Here is a 20,777-nt window from a genome sequence, read left to right on the forward strand (position 1 = left end):
CAACACCTTGGAGGTTCAAGCAAACAAAACTAGGCCAAGTCTTCAATAATTTTCTTAGAAATCTCCTCAGCAGTTTCCTCAAAAAGTTCAAAATAGAACTAACTACCCTGAAATCCAGGAACTGGATTATTAATTCTTTGGATTACCCAAAGAATACATAAATACTAATTCAAAGGATACATGCATCCTGATGTTTATATAGCATTATCTACAATAACAAAATTATGTGACCATCGACTAATGAATGGATGGGTGGATAAGAATATGTTGTATATAAGGATGCCTGGGTAGCTCAGTGGTTGAGCATCTGCCTTTGGCTTGGGTAGTGATCCTGAGGTCCTGGGATAAAGTCCTGTACCAGGCTCCTCACAGCGAGCCTGCTTCTCCCCTGCCTATGTTGCTGCCTCTTTCTGTGTATCTCTCATGAATAAATAAATAAAATCTATTAAAAAGGTGTTATATAAAAACTATAGATTATATTATTATTTAATTATTAATAATATTTATTGTAATTATTATTAATTTTGTAATAGTTTGGGAAGAATGGGTACTAACCCTTCTTTAAATGTATGGATGACTTCATCTGTGAGGTGATCTGGGCACGGGCTGCTGATTGTTGGGAGTTTTTTATTATTTATTTAATTTTTTTGGTTGTTATCAAAATGTTCAACATTTCTATTTCTTCTTACTTCAGTTCTGGTAGTTTATATGTTTCTAGGAATAATCCATTTCTTCTAGGTTGTCCAATTTGTTGGTGGTAGAGCTCAAAATGTTCCTACATTTCTATAATTGTATTTCTCTGTTAATATTATTTCTCTTGTCTCTTTTGTGATTTTCATCTATTTGAGTCTTTTCTATTATTTTCTTGATATATCTGGCTGGGGTTTATCAATTCTATTAATTTTTTTCGGAGAAACAACTCCTGATGTCATTGATCTGTTCTATTGTGATTTTTTTTAGTTTTTTTTTTTTTTTTTTTTAGATTTTCCCTTCTATAATCCATATCATTTCCTTCTTTCTACTGGTTTCAGTTTTTGTTTCATATTCTTTATTTAGCTCCATCAGGTGTAAAGTTAAGTCGTTTATTGCAGATTTTTTTTTTTTTGCTTCTTGAGGTATGCCTATATTTCTCTATAAGTCTCTTTCTTTTTATTTCTTTTTTTATTGGAGTTCAATTTGCCAACATATAGCATAACACCCAGTGCTCATCCTGCCAAGTGCCCCCATCAGTGCCCATCACCAAGTCACCCCAACCCCCCACCAACCTCCCTTTCCACTACCCCTTATTCGTTTCCCAGAATTAGGAGTCTCACATGATTTGTCAACAGCACTGATATTTTCACTCATTTTTCTCTCCTTTCCCTTTCACTAATTTTTATATTCCCCAAATGAATGACACCATATGCTGTTTGTCCTTCTCCAATTGATGTACTTCACTCAGCATAATACCCTGCAGTTCCATCCATGTCAAAGCAAATGGTGGGTATTTGTCATTTCTAATGGCTGAGTATTAGTCCAATGAATACATGTACCACAACATATTTATGCATTCATCTTTCTATGGATACCGAGGCTTCTTCCACAGTTTGACTATTGTGGACTTTGCTATAAAAATCAGGGTGCAGGTGTTCTGGTGTTTCACTGCATCATTATCTTTGGTGTAAATCCCTACCAGTGCAATTGCTGGGTCATAGGGCAGATCTATTTATAACTCTTTGAGGAGCATCCACACATTTTCCAGAGTGACTGCACCAATTCATATTCCCACCAACAGTGCAAGAGAGTTTCCCTTTCTCCACATCTTCTCCAACATGTGTTGTTTCCTGTCTTGTCAATTTTCCCCATTATCAGTTTAATAAGTTCTTTATGCATCTTGGATACTAGCTCTTTATCTTATAGGTAAATTGCAAATATCTTCTCCGATTCTGTAGGTTGTCTTTAAGTTTTGTGGACTGTTTCTTTTGCTGTGCAGAAGCTTTTTATCTTGATGAAGTCCCAATAGTTCATTTTGGCTTTTGTTTCTCTTGCCTTCGTGGATGTATCTTACAAGAGGTTGCTGTGGCCAAGTTCAAAAAGGGTGTTGCCTGTGCTCTCCTCTAGGATTTTGATGGAATCTTGTTTCACATTCAGTGTTTCATCCATTTTTAGTTTATCTTTGTGTATGGTGTAAGAGAATGGTCTAGTTTCATTCTTCTGCATGGAGATGTCCAATTTTCCCAGCACCATTTATTGAAGAGACTGTCCTTTTTCCCGTGGATAGTCTTTCCTGCTTTGTTGAATATTACTTGACCATAAAGTTGAGTGTCCACTTCTGGATTCTCTATTCTGTTCCATTGATCTATGTGTCTGTTTTTGTGCCAGTACTACACTGTCTTGATGACCACAGCTTTGTAGTACAACCTGAAATCTGGCATTGTGATGCCCCCAGATATGGTTTTCTTTTTTAATATTCCCCTCACTATACGGGGTCTTTTCTTATTCCACACAAATCTTAATATGATTTGTTCCAACTCTATGAAGAAAGTCCATGGTGTTTTGATAGTGATTGCATTAAATGTGTGAATTGCCCTGGGTAACATTGACACTAACACAATATTAATTCTGCCAATCTGTGACCATGGAATATTTTTCCATCTCTTTGTGTCTTCCTCAATGTCTTTCAGAAGTGTTCTGTAGTTTTTAGGGTATAGATCCTTTACCTCTTTGGTTAGGTTTACTCCTAGGTATCTTATGCTTTTGTGTGCAATTGTAAATGGGATTGACTCCTTAATTTTTCTTTCTTCAGTCTCATTGTTAGTGTAAAGAAATGCCACTGATTTATGGGCATTGATTTTGTATCCTGCCACACTGCCAAATTGCTGTATGAGTTCTAACAAATTTGCAGTGGGGTCTTTTGGGTTTTCTATGTACAGTATCATGTCATCTGCATAAAGGGAGAGTTTGACTACTCCATTGCCCATTTGAATGTGTTTTATTTCTTTTTGTTGCCTGATTGCTGAGGCTAGAACTTCTAATGCTATGTTGAATGGCAGTGCTGAGATAGGACATCCCTGTCATGTTCCTGATCATAGGGGAAAGGTTCGCAGTGTCTACCATTGAGAAGGATATTTGCTGTGGGCTTTTTGTAGATGGTTTTTAAGATGCTGAGGAATGTTCCTTCTATCCCTACACTCTGAAGAGTTTTGATCAGGAATGGATGCTGCGTTTCCTCAAATGCTTTCTCTGCACCTATTGAGAGGATCATATGGTTCTTGATTTTTCTCTTGCTGATATAATCAATCACATTGATTGCTTTACTAGTCGTGAACCAGCCTTGGATCCCAAGGATAAATCCCACGTGGTCTTGGTGAATAAGCCTCTTAATGTACTGTTGGATCCTTTTTTTAATTAATTAATTAATTTATTTATTTATTTTTAATAAATTAATTTTTATTGGTGTTCAATTTACCAACATACAGAATAACACCCAGTGCTCATCCCGTCAAGTGTCCCCCTCAGTGTGTACTGTTGCATCCTATTGGCTAGTATCTTGTTGAGAATTTTTCCATCTGTGTTCATCAGGGATATTGATCTATAATTCTCCTTTTTGGCGGGGTTTTTGTCTGGTTTTGGAATTAAGGTAATGCTGGCATCATAGAAGGAGTTTGGAAGTACTCCATCTCCTTCTATCTTTCGAACAGCTTTAGTAGAATAGGTATAGTTTCTTCTTTAAACATTTGATAGAAGTCCCCTGGGAAGCTATCTGGCCCTGAACTTTTGAGTCTTAGGAGGTTTTTGATGGCTGCTTCAATTCCCTCCCTGGTTATCAGCTTGTTCATGTTTTATATTTCTTCCTGTTCCAGTTTTGGTAGTTTGTGGTTTTCCAGAAATGCATCCATTTATTATAGATTGCCTAATTTATTGGCATATAGCTGTTCATAATATGTTTTTAAAATCGTTTGTATTTCCTTGGTGTTGGTGGTGATCTCTACTTTTTAATTCATGATTTTATTAATTTGAATCTTTTCTCTATTCTTTTTAATAAGACTGGTTAATGGTTTATCTATCTTATTAATTCTTTCAAAGAACCAACTCCTGGTTTTGTTGGTCTGTTCCACAGTTCTTCTGGTCTCAATTTCATTCAGTTCTGCTTGAATCTTTATTAATTGTCATCTTTTGCTGGGTGTAGGTTTTATTCACTGTTCCTTCTCCAGCTCCTTTAGGTGCAAGGTTAGCTTTTGTATTTGAGGTCCTTCCAGTTTTTGGATGGTGGCTTGTATTGGGATCTATTTCCCCCTCAGGACTGCTTTTGCTGTATCCCAATGATTTTGGACGTTTGTATCTTCATTCTGATTAGTTTCCATGAATTTTTTTTAATGCTTCTCTAATTTCCTGGTTGACCCTTTCATCTTTTAGCAGGATGATACTTAACCTCCACGTGTTTAATCCTTCCAAATTTCCTCTTGTGATTTGGTTCTAATTTCAAAGCACTATGGTCTGAAAATAACAGGGTATGATCCCAATCTTTTGGTATCAGTTAAGACCTGAGTTGTGACCCAATATGTGGTCTATTCTGGAGAAAGTTCCATGTGCACTTGAGAAGAATGTGTATTCAGCTGAGTTTGTATGTAAACTTCTGTAAATATCTGTGAAATCCATCTGGTCCAGTTTATCATTTAAAACTCTTGTTTCTTTGGAGATGTTGTGCTTAGAAGATCTGTCGATTTCAAAAAGATTGTGTTCAAGTCACCAAGTATATGTGTATTATTATCTAAGTATGTCTCAACTTTGGTTATTAATTGATTGATATACCTGGCAGCTCCCATATTCGGGGCATAAATATTCATGATTTTTAGGTCCTCTTTTTGGATAGATCCTTTAAGTATGATAGAGTGTCCCTCTTCATCTCTCACTACAGTCTTTGGGATAAACTTTAATTTATCTGATATAAGGATAGCTACACCTGGTTTCTTTTGAGGACCATTTGGATGGTAAATGGTTCTCCAACGTTTTATTTTCTGGCTGTAGGTGTCCTTATGTCTAAAATGAGTCTGTTGCAGAAGGCAAATAGATGGGTCTTGCTTTTTTATCCAGTCTGAAGCCATGTGCCTTTTGATGGGGTCATTAAGCCCATTCACGTTCAGAGTTACTATTGAAATATATAAGTTTAGTGTCATCATGATACCTATTCAGTCCCTGTTTTTGTGGATTGTTCCCTTGGACTTCCTCTTTATATTACAGAGTCCCCCTTAGTATTTCTTGCAGAGCTGGCTTGGTGGTCACATATACTTTCAGTTTCTGCCTATCTTGGAAGCTCTTTATCTCTCCTTCTATTCTGAATGAGAGTCTTGTTAGATAAAGTATTCTTGGCTGTAGGTTCTTCTCATTTAGGACCCTGAATATACCCTGCCAGCCTTTTCTGGCCTGCCACATCTCTGTGGAGAGGTCTGCTGTTAACCTATTACTTCTCCCCATAATGGTTAGAGATATTTTGTCTCTTGCTGCTTAAGGATCTTGTCTTTATCTTTGGGATTTCCAAGCTTCACTATTAAATGTCGAGGTGTTGAGTGGTTTTTATGGATTTTGGGGGGGGGGATCTCTCTATTTCCTGGATCTGAATGCCTGTTTCCCTTCCCAAGTTAGGACAGTTCTCAGCTATGATTTGTTCAAGTACAGTTTCTGGACCTGTGTCCCTTGATGCGCTCTCGAGAATCCCCATTAAACATAGATATTTTTCTTCTGAGGCTGTCATTTATTTCCCTCAACCTATCCTTATGATCTTTTAATTGTTTTTCTCTTTTTTCCTCAGTTTCCCTCCTTGCCATCAACTTGTCTTCTATGTCACTCACTCGTTCTTCTACCTCGTTAATCCTCATCATTAGGACCTCTAGTTTGGATTGCATCTCATTTAATCATTTTTAATTTCTGTCTGATTAGATGTAAATTCTGCAGTCATGAAGTCTCTTGAATCCTTTATGCTTTTCTCTAGAGCCACCAATAGCTTTATAATTGTGCTTCTGTATTGGCTTTCTGACATTGAATTGTAATCCAAATTTTGTAATTCTGTGGGAGAGAGTACTGTTTTTTATTCTTTCTTTTGAGGTGAGTTTTTCCTTCTAGTCATTTTAGTGCAGAGTGGCCAAAAACAAGTTGTATTGGGAAAAGGAGAAAAAGAGAGAAGCAAAAAAAGAAAAAAAAAAAGAAGAAGAAGAAAAGCAAAAAAAAAAGGGGGGGGGAAGCAAACAGAAAACAAAAAACCAGGAGGAGTATCCTATGATTCTATATACTGTAAATCCCTCGACCTCTTCTGGAACTTTCCAGTGCTTCTTGGTGAGTAACTTGCTTTTCCCTTGTCCTTCCATCTGGTCTTCTGTGGGAGTGGCCTGCTGTGCTGGTTCTCAGGTGTGTGCACTGTTGCATGGCTCAGTGGGAGTTATTTATCCTGTTTATCCTGTGAGGCCACTGTGAGGCTCAGTGGGAGTTGTTTATCCTATGAGGCCCCAGGAGGAACAACAACAGTGGCGGCCGCCAGCTCTCCAGCCCTGGAGTCAGTTCTCATATAACTACCACAGCTCCCAGTCTGCAGGGCCTTGGATGCTCCAGGGGCACAGGGCACAGATCTGCAAATCTCGGGGCCGCCCAGCGGCAGGAGCGTTCTTGCAGTCCTGTGTCCTCCCGGCCTCTGCCTGTCCTGGGGGGAGTGCCAGATCTTGGACTGTGTTTCTTAGTGCCCTGGGCTCCAGGGCCTGCACCACTGGAATCACGCTCCTGGGGCCAGCAGCCCCCTCCGCCGGAGCTGTTTCCGGCCCTGCAGGGCACAGGCTGCAGCCTTTTAGGGAGCTTGGCTTTGCCATGTGGCGCTTTTTCCCAGGGAGCAGGTCCTCTGTTACTCTCCCTGGGAGCCTGAGGGATCCTGCTCCAACTCCCTGGAGCAGCTTTCTGTCCGGGAAGATTGGTGAAGCTCCTGCTTCTCCTAGAGGGGGCTTTCCTGTCCTGAGGGCACTCGCCGCGTGTCCTTAGCCTGGCTCCTCGCAGGGGCCCCTCCTTCTTGAATGCTTTTTTATTTCTTTATTATTTTTTCCCCGTCTTCCTACCTTGATAGAAGCGGAAACTCTTCTCACTGTAGCATTCCAGCTGTTCTCTCTTTAAATCTCAGACCAAATTCGTAGGTTTTCAGGATGATTTGAAAATTATCCGGTAATTTGGTGGGGACAGGTGACTTGGGGAACCCTACTCTTCCCCCATCTTGCCCCCTTATCCAATTTTTAAATTCTTCTTAATTTTCTGCTCAACTCACTAATCCTTTAGTAAGCTGTTCTTTATTCTCCATCTATTTTCGGTTTGTTTCCAATTTTTTTTCTTGTTGTTGACATTGTACAGCATTTGTAAATGAGAAAAAAGCTCAGGATAAATAAATTGTAAAGGACAGGCATAAAAGCAACTAGGCTACAGGCCAGACTTTTAAGAAAATATGTTTTACAGTGAATTTCTCCTTGGATTTGGAAAGATACATGGAGAAAAAGGTAATAATGATTAAATTCAAAATGGTTTCCTAGCTGCGTATTTCATAAAATAATTGAAACCTGGTGACAATAGAGATCATCCACAGTCTTATCCCCACCTACTTAATTACATGAAAAAAAATAAGTCTAGAAAATTTCATGAGTTATATTAATGTGGGACAACTTATATTTCAGAAAAGGAATATTACCCTATAGAGAAAAACATATTGTAAATAATAAATGGGTCAAGTAATCAAATGAAATAACTATCTTAATTCTGTAAGCACTTAATTTATATCTTCCAAATATATGTGTCAAAACTGATAGAATAGGTGATGTCAGCAAGATGGTAAATTAAAAATCCCCAGCCCTAAATTTTCCCTAGAAACAATTAGTAAATTACAAAAAACAAAAAACTAAGTTAACTTAATAAGAACTCTGGGAATCATTTTGAATTGTACATCAACCAAACACACAACCCCCCCCCCAAAAAAAAAGATACATTGATCATTGTAGGACATGTTGTTGTGCTTTTTACTCCACGTTGCTTCCCACTCTTTCTGATGTGATGCAGGATGGCTTGGGCTAAGCAGAATCCCAATCCTTAGTTCCCTTCTGTAAACCAGAGTAAAATGGACCAAATTTGCAATGTTTTGATGTGTCTGCAGGCTTCCTAACTGGTCTCTCTGAAGCCTAACTTGGAGCTCAAATGGACAAAGGTATCTGAAATCTCAAGCTATGGAAAGACACAGAATCATGATTTATAAATGCCACAGGGAAATAATCTCACAAACAAAAAGGATGAAAGACCACTTATTCCATACACAAGATAATATCTAAGTTGTTAGAACCAAAGGTAATACCCTTAAAAAATCAAGACATTTAAATTCAGAAATGTTTTAAAAGAATGGAAAAAATGCACACATATGTCCAAGGATGGCATATGCACAGAATAGGTCAGAGAAGACCATCAGCTTCAGATTCATAAGCTTCATGCTTAGAATATTAATGAAAATCTTTCAATACATGGAACCATTCTACAGAGTTTAAAAAGTAGTATTTTTTCAGGTGTACAAAAGTCAATAAATGATCACAATTCATACAAAATAAATAGGAAATCATAATTTACTAAAGAAACATAATAATTTTTATAAATTATGAAGGAACAATCTTTAGATATACTAGACAGATTTTTAAAAATCTTGTCATATATTATCAGGAAATTAAAGTAATACACAAAAAAACCTCAATTATATCAGATAAACAATATATAAACAAAATGAGAATATTGAAAAACAGATAGAAATTACAAAAAAAGGCCAAATGTCTGTTCTGAAACTATAAAATACAATAATGAATTGAAAAATTCACTACAATGGTTTAACAGCAGATTCAAATAGGCAGAAAAAAAGAATGACTGTATCAGAAGGCAGATAATTTCAGATCAATTCAGAGAAGTTAAAAAATATATATAAAAGTGAACAAACCCTAAAGGATTTATGTGACACCATCAAAAAATAGATATACACATTATGGGAGCCCCAATAGAAGGTAGAGACAAATGGGAAAGAGAATTATTTGAAAATATATATATAATGTCAAATGGAAAAAGGTATCTGAAATCTCAAACTATGGGAAGACATAGCAGCATGATTCATAAATGCCACAGGGAAATAATTAAAGAAAAGTACAAATATAAAAATACAAAAACATAAAATTAATGAATAAGTAGGATAAATATGAGACCTGCCCTGAGACACGTTATAATCAGGGAGTCAAAATCAAAAATAAAGAGTCTTGAAAGCAAGAAGAGAATTAAGATTGTTATGTAAAAGTGTACCTCAATAATATTATCAGTAGATTTATAAGCAGAAATATTTTAGAACCAAAGACAGTGAGATAAAACATTTAAAGTGCTGAAGGAAAAACAGTAAGACTGTCAACTCAAAATTTTAAATCTGGTAAAATCACTTTTCAAAACTGAGGAGAAAATAATTCATTTCCAAATTAAGAAAAGCTGAGGGAGTTTATTACTACTTGACCTGTCCTACTATAAATACTGAAAGCAATCCTTCATGTTGAAATGAAAAAATGTCAGAGAAAAACTAGGAGCCATTATATATATATATATATATATATATATATATATATATATATATATATAATACATATGAAGTTAAATACATAAGTAAATATAAAAACAAGCATTATTGTAATTTTTCTTATAACACTACTTTTTATTCTACAGGATTTAAAGTAAAACCTGAAAGTAAAGGTTAATCTATTCTAATATAATTTATAATAAAATATGTAATATATTTAACTAAAGATGTAATTGGTTTTTTTAATAAATTAATTTTTATTGGTGTTCAATTTACCAACATACATAATAGCACCCAGTGCTCATCCCGTCAAGTGTCCCCCTCAGTGCCCGTCACCCATTCACCCCCACCCCCCGCCCTCCTCCCCTTCCACCACCCCTAGTTCATTTCCCAGAGTTAGGAGTCTTTATGTTCTGTCTCCCTTTCTGATATTTCCCACACATTTCTTCTCCCTTCCCTTATATTCCCTTTCACTATTATTCATATTCCCCAAATGAATGAGAACATACACTGTTTGTCTTTCTCCGATTGACTTAGTTCACTCAGCATAATACCCTCCAGTTCCATCCACATTGAAGCAAATGGTGGGTATTTGTCCTTTATAATGGCTGAGTAATATTCCATTGTATACATAAACCACATCTTCTTTATCCATTCATCTTTCGATGGACACCGGGGCTCCTTCCACAGTTTGGCTATTGTGGACATGGCTGCTAGAAACATCGGGGTGCAGGTGTCCCAGCGTTTCATTGCATCTGAATCTTTGGGGTAAATCCCTAACAGTGCAATTGCTGGGTCGTAGGGCAGGTCTATTTTTAACTCTTTGAGGAACCTCCACAGAGTTTTCCAGAGTGGCTGTACCAGTTCACATTCCCACCAACAGTGTAAGAGTGTTCCCTTTTCTCCGCATCCTCTCCAACACTTGTTGTTTCCTGCCTTGTTAATGTTCCCCATTCTCACTGGTGTGAGGTGGTATCTCATTGTGGTTTTGATTTGTATTTCCCTGATGGCAAGTGATGCAGAGCATTTTCTCATATAGTTTTTCATAGTATTCCTCTCTCTATATATATTTTTTTCTAATTTTTGTTGGTTTGTTGTTATTTCTCCTCTCTCATTTCTGATTTTATTTATTTGGTCTGTATTTTCTCTTTTCTTTTTTTATAAGTCTGGCTACAGTTTTATCAATTTTTTCATTTATTTATTTATTTATTTATTTATTTATTTATGATAGTCACAGAGAGAGAGAGGCAGAGACACAGGCAGAGGGAGAAGCAGGCTCCATGCACCGGAGCCCGACGTGGGATTCGATCCCGGATCTCCAGGATCGCGCCCTGGGCCAAAGGCAGGTGCCAAACCGCTGCACCACCCACGGATCCCTATCAATTTTTTCAAAGCACCAGCACCTGGTTTCATTGAACTGTCCTACTGCTTTTTAAGTTTCTTTATCATTTCTTTCTGCTATAATCTTTATTTCCTTATTTCTGCTCAGTTTAAGCTTCATTTGTTGTTCTTTTTCTAGTTCTTTTAGGTGTAGGATTAGGTTGGTTTTTTTTGAGATTTTTCTTTTTTCTTGTGGTAGTCCTCTATTGCTATATACTTCCCTCTTATGACTGTTAATGCTGCATTCCAAGGGTTTTGGACAATTGTTTCATTTTCAATTGTTTCCATGTATTTTTAAAATTTATTCTTTCACTTCCTGGTTGACTCTTCATTCTTTTTATTAATATTTTGTTTGTTTATTTATGAGAGACACCGAGAGAGAGAGAGGCAGAGACACAGGCAGAGGGAGAAGCAGGCTCCCTGTGGGGAGCCTGATGCTGGACTCAATCCCAGGTTCCTGGGGTCATGCCCTGAACCAAAGGCAGAGCTCAATCACTGAGCCACCCAGTTGCCCCAACCATTTCATTCTTTAGTAGCATATTGTTTAACCTCTATGTATTTCTGGTCTTTCCAGGTATTTTCTATTGTTTGACTTCTAGTTTCATAGCTTTATGTTCAGAAAAGTTGCATGGTATGAATTCAGTCTTTATGTGTCTGATTAGGCCTTTTTGGGACTAATATGAGATTTATTCTGGAAAATACTCCATGCACGCTTAAAAAGAATGTGTTTTCTACTGCCTTAGGGTGTAATCTTCTGAATATATCTTTAAGTCCATCTGGTCTGGTGTGTCATTCAAAGCCATTAATTTCTGTTTATATGATCTGTCCATTGATTTAAGTGGGGGTTAAAGTCCCCTACTATTATTGTATTATTATCAATTATTCTCTTTATTTTTGTTATTTTATATATTTGGAAGCTCCCATGTTGGGAACATATTTATAATTGTTATATCTTCTTGTTGGTTTGTCCTCTTTGTTATTATATTCTGCCTTTCTCTGTGTCTTGTCATAGTCTTTATTTTAAAATTTAGTATGTCTGATATAAGTAAGTATTGCTAGTATGACTTTCTTGTCTCATCTTTTCACGTGATAAATGTTTCTCTGTCTCCTTACTTTTAATCTCCAGGTGTCCTTAGGTCTAAAATGAGTCTCTTGTAGGCAGTGTATAGATGGTCTTGCTTTTTTTAAAAAATCTATTCTAATATCCTATTGCTTTTGATTGGAGAACTTAGTCCATTTATATTCAAAGTAATTATGGATAGATATATATTTAATGACATATTACTAATTGTTTTAAGGTTGTTCCTGTATATTTTCTCTGATCTTTTCTTCTTTTTGTTATTTTTGGTTTCTACTTTTGCACTCAAAGAGTCCCCTCTAATATTTATGGCTGGTTTACTGATCACAAATTTCTTTAGATTTCGTTTGTCTAGGAAACTATTTATTTCTCCTTCTATTTTGAATGATAGCTTTTCTGGATAGAGTATTCTTTGCTGCAGACTTTTTCCATTCAATGCTTTGAATATATCAGCCACTCCCTTCTGACTTGCTATGTTTTTGTTGAAAAATCTTAACCTAGCCTACTGAATCTTCCTTGGAAATTAAGGATACCTTTTTTCTTGCCTTTATTAAGATTTATTCTTTTTGGGGATACCTGGGTGGCTCAGCGGTTGAGCATCTGCCTTCAGCCCAGGACGTGATCTTGAAGTTCAGGGATCAAGTCCCACATCAGGCTCCCTGCATGGAGCCTGCTTCTCCCTCTGCCTATGTTTCTGCCTCTCTCTCTGTGCCTCATGAATAAATAAATAAAATCTTTTTTAAAAAAAGATTTATTCTTTTCCACTAAATTTTGCAAGTTTAATTATAATATGTCTTGGTGTTATCCTGCTTTTGTGACTATTGATGGGAGTTCTCTATGCCTTCTGGATCTGGATGTCTGTTTCCTTCTCCAAATTAGGGAAGTTTTTAGCTATTATTTCTTTAATAAATTTTCTGCCCCCTCTTCTCTCTCTTCATCTTCTTTAACTACTATGATACAAATTTTATTGCATTTGGTAGAGTCACTGAATTCCTTATGTCTGTTCTCAGGTTCCGTAATTAATCTTTCTCTCTTTTGTTCAGCTTCATTATTTTTCATTATTTTGTCTTCTATATCACTATTTCCTCTGCCTCTTCCAGCCTGCTATTCATTGCATCAAGCCTGTTTCGACCCTAAGTTATTTCATTTTTCATTTCTGATTCATTCTTTTTTAACTCTTTTACCTCTGTAGTGTCTCACTGATGCCTTTTATTTTTTTTCTCAAGTCCAGTCTGTTACTATCCCTTTGATTGTTACTTTAAATTCTTCATCAGGCATGTTACTTATATCTGCTTCACTTATATCTCTGGGTGTGGTCTTGTCTTTTCATTTGGTATAAATTCTTCCATCTTGGTATTTTGCCTAATTCTGCCTTTTTCTCTGTGTTACAAATGCCAGTTATATTTCTTGCTACTAAGTATAATGGCTTTATGAAGAAGAGGTCATACAGTTTCCAGGGCATGGTGCTTCAAGGACTGTTTCTGGTGTGTGCTTTATGTGCTCTGTGGTTGTGTTTTGTCAGCTTCATTCTTCAGACTAGTTTTCTGCAGAGACTCCTCTTGCCTGTATTTGGCAGTGTTTGTTCATTGGCCAGAATGTCATGAGTTTTAACCAGCTGTGCTATGGGAAGCTTGTTAAATGAGTTGTGATTCTACTTCCACTAGAACTGAAGCTCTCCAGAACTCTCTGGTCAGGAGACATGATGTGGGCAGGGTTTTTTTTTTCTGGTATTTTGGGGAAAGGATCTACTGTGCTGGGACTGAGTTAAATTTGACTGAGAAGGGGAGTCCTGTCATAGCACAAGTATGTGAGAGTTGCCATAAGCAAGTTAGGCAGCCTGTGCTAGACCTGGGTTGCTTCCCACAGGTGGTTCTGTTTTTATTCTGAGCAGTGGCAGAAGGAAATGGAACCAGCCAGCTCCTTTGTCCCCAGACAGATGTCTCCATGAATGTTGATTCTCAGGGAAGGAATATGAAAAGAGTGAATTATTTCCCCACTGTGTGTCCTAAGCAGTTTTCAAATTGTAATTTTCACACTGTCTGTCTTTGGGTTCTTCCATGCCTTCTCCCTAGGAGCAGCACAGTACCCTCTTGGCTCTATCCCTCCTATGCATGCTGACCTTTAAAACTTCAAGCTTTAAAGACATGGCTTGGGCAGCGGATTATGCTGATATTCTGTGGGATGGGACTGACACACTGATACTAGGACAAGCTTGATTTTATTATTTATTTTTTATATTAATTCCAATTAGTTAACATACAGTGTCATATTAATTTCACGTGCAAAATTTAGAACACTGTAATCATAATCACCTTTTTAACATATCACCACACCCACCTATCCTCTAGTAACCATCACTTTGTTCTATAATTGAATCTGTTTCTTGGTTTTCCTCTCTCTCCCTTTTCACTCCTTTGCTTATTTATTTTGTTTCTTAAAATCTACCTGAGTGAAGTCGTAGAGTATTTGTCATTCTCTGACTGAATTTTCTTAGCATAATACCTTCTGCCTCCAGCCACATCTTTGAAAATGGCAAGATTTCATTGTTTTGGGGGTCTGAGTAATATTTCAGTGTGTTTATGTGTGTGTATGTGTATAAAATCTCACATCTTCTTTATCCATTCATTCATTGATGGACACATGGGTTGTTTTCATAATTTTGTTATTGTAGATAATGCTGCCATAAATATCAGGGTGCATGGATCCCTTCAAATTAGAATGTTTGTATCCTTTGTATAAATATACCTTGTGGTGTAATTACTTGATCATAGGGTAGTTGTATTTTGTAATTTGGGGGGAAACTTCATACTATTTTCTAGAGTGGCTGTACCAGTGTGCATTTTCACCAACAGTGCAAGAAGGTTTCCCTTTTTCCACACCCTTGACAGCACCTGCTATTTCTTGTTTTGTTCATTTTACCCATTCTGACAGTTGTGAGGTGATATATCACTAGAGTTTTGACTTGTATTTCCCTGATGATCAGTGATGTTGATCATCTTTTCATGTATCTGATTACCATCTGGATGCCTTCTTTGGAAAAATGTCTATTCATGACTTCTGCCCATTTTTAATTCGATTATTCAGTTGGGGGTTTTGTGTTTTATAATGTCCTTATTTATTTTGTCTGTCAAATCTTTATCAGATATGTCATTTGCAAATATCTTCTATCCAATAGGTTGACTTTAAGATTTGTTGATATTTTTTTACTTTGCTGTCCTAAGGATTTTTATTTTCATGCAATGACAGTTTATTTTGCTTTTGTTTCCCTTGCCTCAGGAGACTTATCTAGAATGAAGTTGCTTTGGCCAATATCAAAGAGATTACGGCCTCAGTTTTCCTCTAGGAATTTGATGGTTTCAGGTCTCACATTTATACAGCACAAAAAAAGTAACGAAGAGAGAATTTTAAAAATCCAATTTACAATTGTACAAAAACAATACAATACCTGTGAACAAGTTAAAGTAAGAAGTTAAAGACCTATATACTCTGAAAATAAGACATTGAACAAAGAATTTGAAGATAACACAAATAAATAAATACACCATTCTAATGGATTTGAAGCATTATAATTGTTAAAATGTCTTTACTACCCAAAGCATTCTACAATTCCTAACAAAATACCAAGAGCATATTTTCATAGAACTAGAAAAAATCCTGAAATATGTAAGAACAAAGCTGGAGGTATCAAAATAAAAATTGATTATAAGCCTAAATGTGACATATGAAATCATAAAACTCTTTAAAAATAGGCCGTAATCTCTTGCCATCATTCTTAGGAACATCTTTACGGATATGTTTCCTCAGGCAAGGGAAACAAAGGCAAATATAACTTATTGTAACTACGCCAAAATAAAGACCTCTTGCACAATAAGGTAAAGTATCAAAAAAAGAAAGAAGAAAGAAAGAAAAGAAAGGAAGAAGAAAGAAAGAAAGAAAGAAAGAAAGAAAGAAAGAAAGAAAGAAAGAAAGAAGAAAGAAAGAAAGAAGAAAGAAAGAAAGAAAGAAGAAAGAAAGAAAAAAGAAAGAAAGAAAGAAACTGGAGAATATATCTGCAAATGATATATCCAATAAGGGATAAATATGCAAAATATATGAAGAACTTATACAACTCAACACTAAAACTTCGTCAAACAACCTAATTGCAAAAAAGGACAGAGGACTTCAACAGGTATTATTGAACATGTTTTCTATATTGTAATTTTTATTTCCATAACTTTATTATCATATTACTAGAAGTTTTAATTCATTACGTTCTTTTTTGTAACTATGATTTCAAGTTCTGTGCTATTTTTGGCACAAAGAACTGCTGTAACGATGTCAATACATTCCTCAGTGTTCACCATGGTAAGTATGGTCACCATCTGTAACCATAAAAAGTTATTACAATATAATTGTATTATTTTTCCAAAGAAGACATACAAATAGTCAACAAATGCATGATAATATCCTCAATATCACTATCAGGGAAATGAATGATAATGAAAACCACAATATTACCTCACACAAGTCAGAATAAGTAGTAGCGTGAACTCTTGGTGGGAATGTAATTATGATTTCAATTGTCTTGCTATTTTTTTATTTCTTTATTTTTAATTTTAATTTTTTTAAAAAAATTATTGGCGTTCAATAAAAGAGTCTTCTCTTTTCCCATTTGTGTGTGTGTATGTGTGTGCATGTGTGTGTTTTGGTTGAGTCTGCTTGAAAGTTTATCAATTTTGCCTTTTCATTCATTTCCACTCTTATTTTTATTACTACATTTCTTCTACTAACTTTGGGCTTTGTTCTTTTTCTAGTTCCTTTATGTATAGTTTTAGATTATTTATTTGAGATTGTTCTTGTTCCTGGATGTAGGCCTGTAGCTATCAACGTGCCTCTTAGAACTCCTTTTGCTCTGTCCCAACAATTTTTATCTATTGTGTTTTCATTTTTATTTGTCGCCATGTATTTTTATAGTTTATTTCTGATTCCTTCACCGACCCCTCAGTTATTTAGTAGCATGTTGTTTATATTCCATGTGTTTGTGATTTTCTATTTTTTCTTATAATTGATTTATAGTTTTGTACTGTTTTGATCAGGAGAGATATTTGGTAAGATTTCAATCTTTCTAAATTTATTGAGAATTTTTTTTGCCATTGCATTTGTAAACTGTTCTGAGGAATGTTCATTGTACACTTGAAATGTACAAACACATGCAAAAATAAAAATAATATGAAATTTTCAAACACATTCTAAAAGCACTAAATTTTCACTCTCCCTTCACTTTTTATGTATATGTTGTAGTATTTTCATCTTTTCTTTTTTTTGTATTCCTTTACTATTTTTGTAGATGTAGTTGATTTTTACTATTTTTAAAAGGTTTTTATTTATTTATTCATGAGAGACAGAGAGAGAGTCAGAGACATAGACAGAGGGAGAAGCAGGCTCCTCTCAGGGAGCCCAATGCAGGAACTGAACTCCTGACCCTGGAAACACGACCTGAGCTGAAGTCAGATGCTCAACCACTGAGCCAACCAGGAGTCCCACTATTTTGTGTTTTAACTTCCATATTTACTTTGTATGTGCTTCATTTACTACATTTACTGTATATTGCTTTTACTTGTGATTTTTTTAATCTCATCATTTTATTACTTCTTGCTATGGTATTTTCTTTCCATTTAAATAATTATCTTTGACATTTCTTGTAAGGGTGGTTTAGTGGCAATGAACTCCTTTAACTTGTTTGTCTGGGAAACTGTCTCTTATTCTCAAGGTAACCTTGCCATGTAGAGTATCTTTTTTAAGATTTTATTTATTTATTTATGAGAAACACAGAGAGAAAGGCAGAGGCAGAGGGAGAAGCAGGCTCCAAGCAGGGACCTCGATGTGGGACTCAATTCTAGGAAGGACTGAGGGATCATGCCGTGAGCCAAAGGCAGATGCTCAACTGCTGAGCCACCCAGGTGTTTGAAGAGTGTCTTTCCCCCTTCCTGAAAGCACTTTGGATATGTCATGCTTCTATCTTCTTGCATGCAAAATTTCTACTGAAAAACAGCTGGTAGTATTATGGAGCATCCTTTGTATGTAACTATTTTGTTTGATACTTTTACAATTCTTTCACATTATTAGTACTTTATTATTACCATTTAATTATTATGTAGCTTGATATGGAACTCCTAGGTATCTTTTCATTAGGTGCTCTCTATGATTCATGGACTGGGATGTCTGTTTCCTTCTTCAGATTAGGGAAGATATCAGCTATTATTTCCTCAAAAAGGTTTTCTGCTCACTTTTAACTCTCTTCTCTTTCTGGGATCCCTATAACACAAATTATTTTATGCCTGATGATGTAATAAAGTTTTCTAAACTTATTCTCATTTCTTAATACTGAGTTTTTTCATTTTATTGTTCAGCTCAGTTGCTTTCTTTCTTTTTCTTTTTTTAAACACTTTTTTTAAGATTGTATTTATTTATTCATGAGAGACACACAGAGAGTGGCAGAGACACAGGCAGAGGGAGAAGCAGGCTCCATGCAGGGAGCCCGATGTAGGACTCGTTCCCGGGACTCCAGGATAATGCCCTGGGCTGAAGGCAGGTGCTAAACCTCTGAACCACCCAAGGATCCCCCATTACTGTTTTTTGAATTGCTGATCCATTCTTCATCCTCAAATATGCTATTGATTTCTTCTATTGTGGTTTTTCATTTCAGTTATTTTGCTCTTAGCTATATTCTACTTTATCTTATTATTCAACTTTCTATCTTATTGTTAAATTTTTCACTGAATTCATCCACTTTTTTCTCAAGTCCAGTATCTTGATGATCATTTCTTTGAGCTCTTTATCAGGAATATTCTTTATTTCAGTTTTATTTAGCTCTTTTTCTGTGATTTTGTCTTGCTCATTCATTTAAAACAAATTGTTCTGCTTCTTCATTTTGTGTAATTCTCTGTTTTTGTATCTATTATTAGGGAGGTCAGCCAAATTTCTTGGTCTTGAAAGTTGTGTAGAAGAGGCCATGTGGTATCCTATAGTGTCCCCCTGGACAACAGAATCAGGTGTTCCAAGAGTATATCCTGTGTGGACTACATGTACACCCTCCTGTTGTAGCTGAAACACAGTTGACTTTGGCCTAACTGACTACAATTGCCCACTGTGGACTCACCGAGTAGAGACTGCTCTTCATACTTTGAAAAGGACCAGCACTGGTCACCGTTGTCTTGTTGGTACATTAGGGCTGGAACTCAGCCTAGTTTTCTGCAATTAGCCTCTGTCATAGCTGTGGACACAACAAAGAGCAGGGCTTGTTCCTATATGTTCATCTAATAGGAACTGCTAGAACAGTTGTAGGAAGTCTGGTTGCACAGGCATGTAGGATTATTTTCACCCTCCCCAGGAAAAGAAAAACTTTTGAGTGGGACAGTTCCTGGGTAGAGCTGCCTGCCATGTGTGGCAGGGCAAGAGTCACTTAGGTGGGTGGATTGGATAAAGTAGGTCTACAGGGGAATTCTGGGATAGGGCATGCAATGCTAACAAGGTATTTGGAGAACGTTAGAACTGAGTCCCAAGTGTCTGGCTATCTAGGATGGAAGAGGTCAAGGAAAATGACACCTATCAACATTTTACTTTTTAGAGAAATCTCCTGCAGATCTATGATTTCTGGTATACATTCTAAGATTAGTCATTAAATCACCTTCACATATGCGCCAGGCAATTTTAAAGCTGCTACTTCTGTATTGTGTTTCTGAGTTACTTAAAATGTTGTTTCTTTGAGAGCTGGGACTTATTTTTTCAATCATTTCTGGCTCTCCCAGAGTTAAGTTCACTGAATTTTAAAGCCCTCAGAATTAAGCTCCACTGTTTGTTTGTTTGTTTGTTTGTTTGTTTTTAAAGCCAGACATTATGGGATTTTATCTTCCCTGTAGGGATCCCCAAGGATACGAGTGCCTGATGTGTGGTCTGATCCTTTGACTCCTCCATGCTTGTGATGTCCCTTCCATATTTTGTTAGTCAGGTTGCGAGTTTGGCTCCTGACTGAATCTTTTTCCTTCTTACATTTTCAATGTGGCCTTCTTTCTATGACTATCTGTAGAAAATCTGTTTTACCAGTCTTCAGGACATTTTTAGCGTTAAATAGATGTAGTTTTTACCTTGGTGAGTCCATAGGACAAAGTTAGCTCAGATCTTTCCTACTTCATCTTCCCCAGATCCTCTTAATCAGATTTTTACACTTTGTCGTTCCTTTTCTCCTCCTTCTGACTTCTGCAAGAACCATGGCAAAGTGTTGTGCACCAGCCTGGAATGTAGAGTCTTGGGTAGAAGGGCCAGGCCTCTGCCTCTGCACAGGCCCAACCATTCTGATGCAAAGTAGACAGGTAAGCCCTAGGTCTCTTAAACCTCCACACTGGATTGCACTAGGTACATGGACAGGGTGTGTGGTTCCTTTTTAAAAAATTAAAAATCACAGGGACGCCTGGGTGGCTCAGCAGTTGAGTGTCTGCCTTTGGCCCAGGGCATGATCCTGGAGTCCTGGAATCAAGTCCCACATCGGGCTTCCTACCTGGAGCCTGCTTCTCTCTCGGCATATGTCTCGGCTTCTTTCTCACTGTGTCTCTCATGAATACATAAATAAAATCTTTAAAAAATCATATCGCGCTATTAAAAATCAGAATTTATAAAACTTTGTTGAATGTTAACATCAGATCTTGCATGTTTGAAGTTAAAGTCATTTTACATTTGTATGTAATAAGAATTAGTATTGCC

The sequence above is a fragment of the Nyctereutes procyonoides genome, unplaced genomic scaffold (assembly GCF_905146905.1).
Source record: "Nyctereutes procyonoides isolate TBG_1078 unplaced genomic scaffold, NYPRO_anot_genome, whole genome shotgun sequence".
Lineage (NCBI taxonomy): Eukaryota > Metazoa > Chordata > Mammalia > Carnivora > Canidae > Nyctereutes > Nyctereutes procyonoides.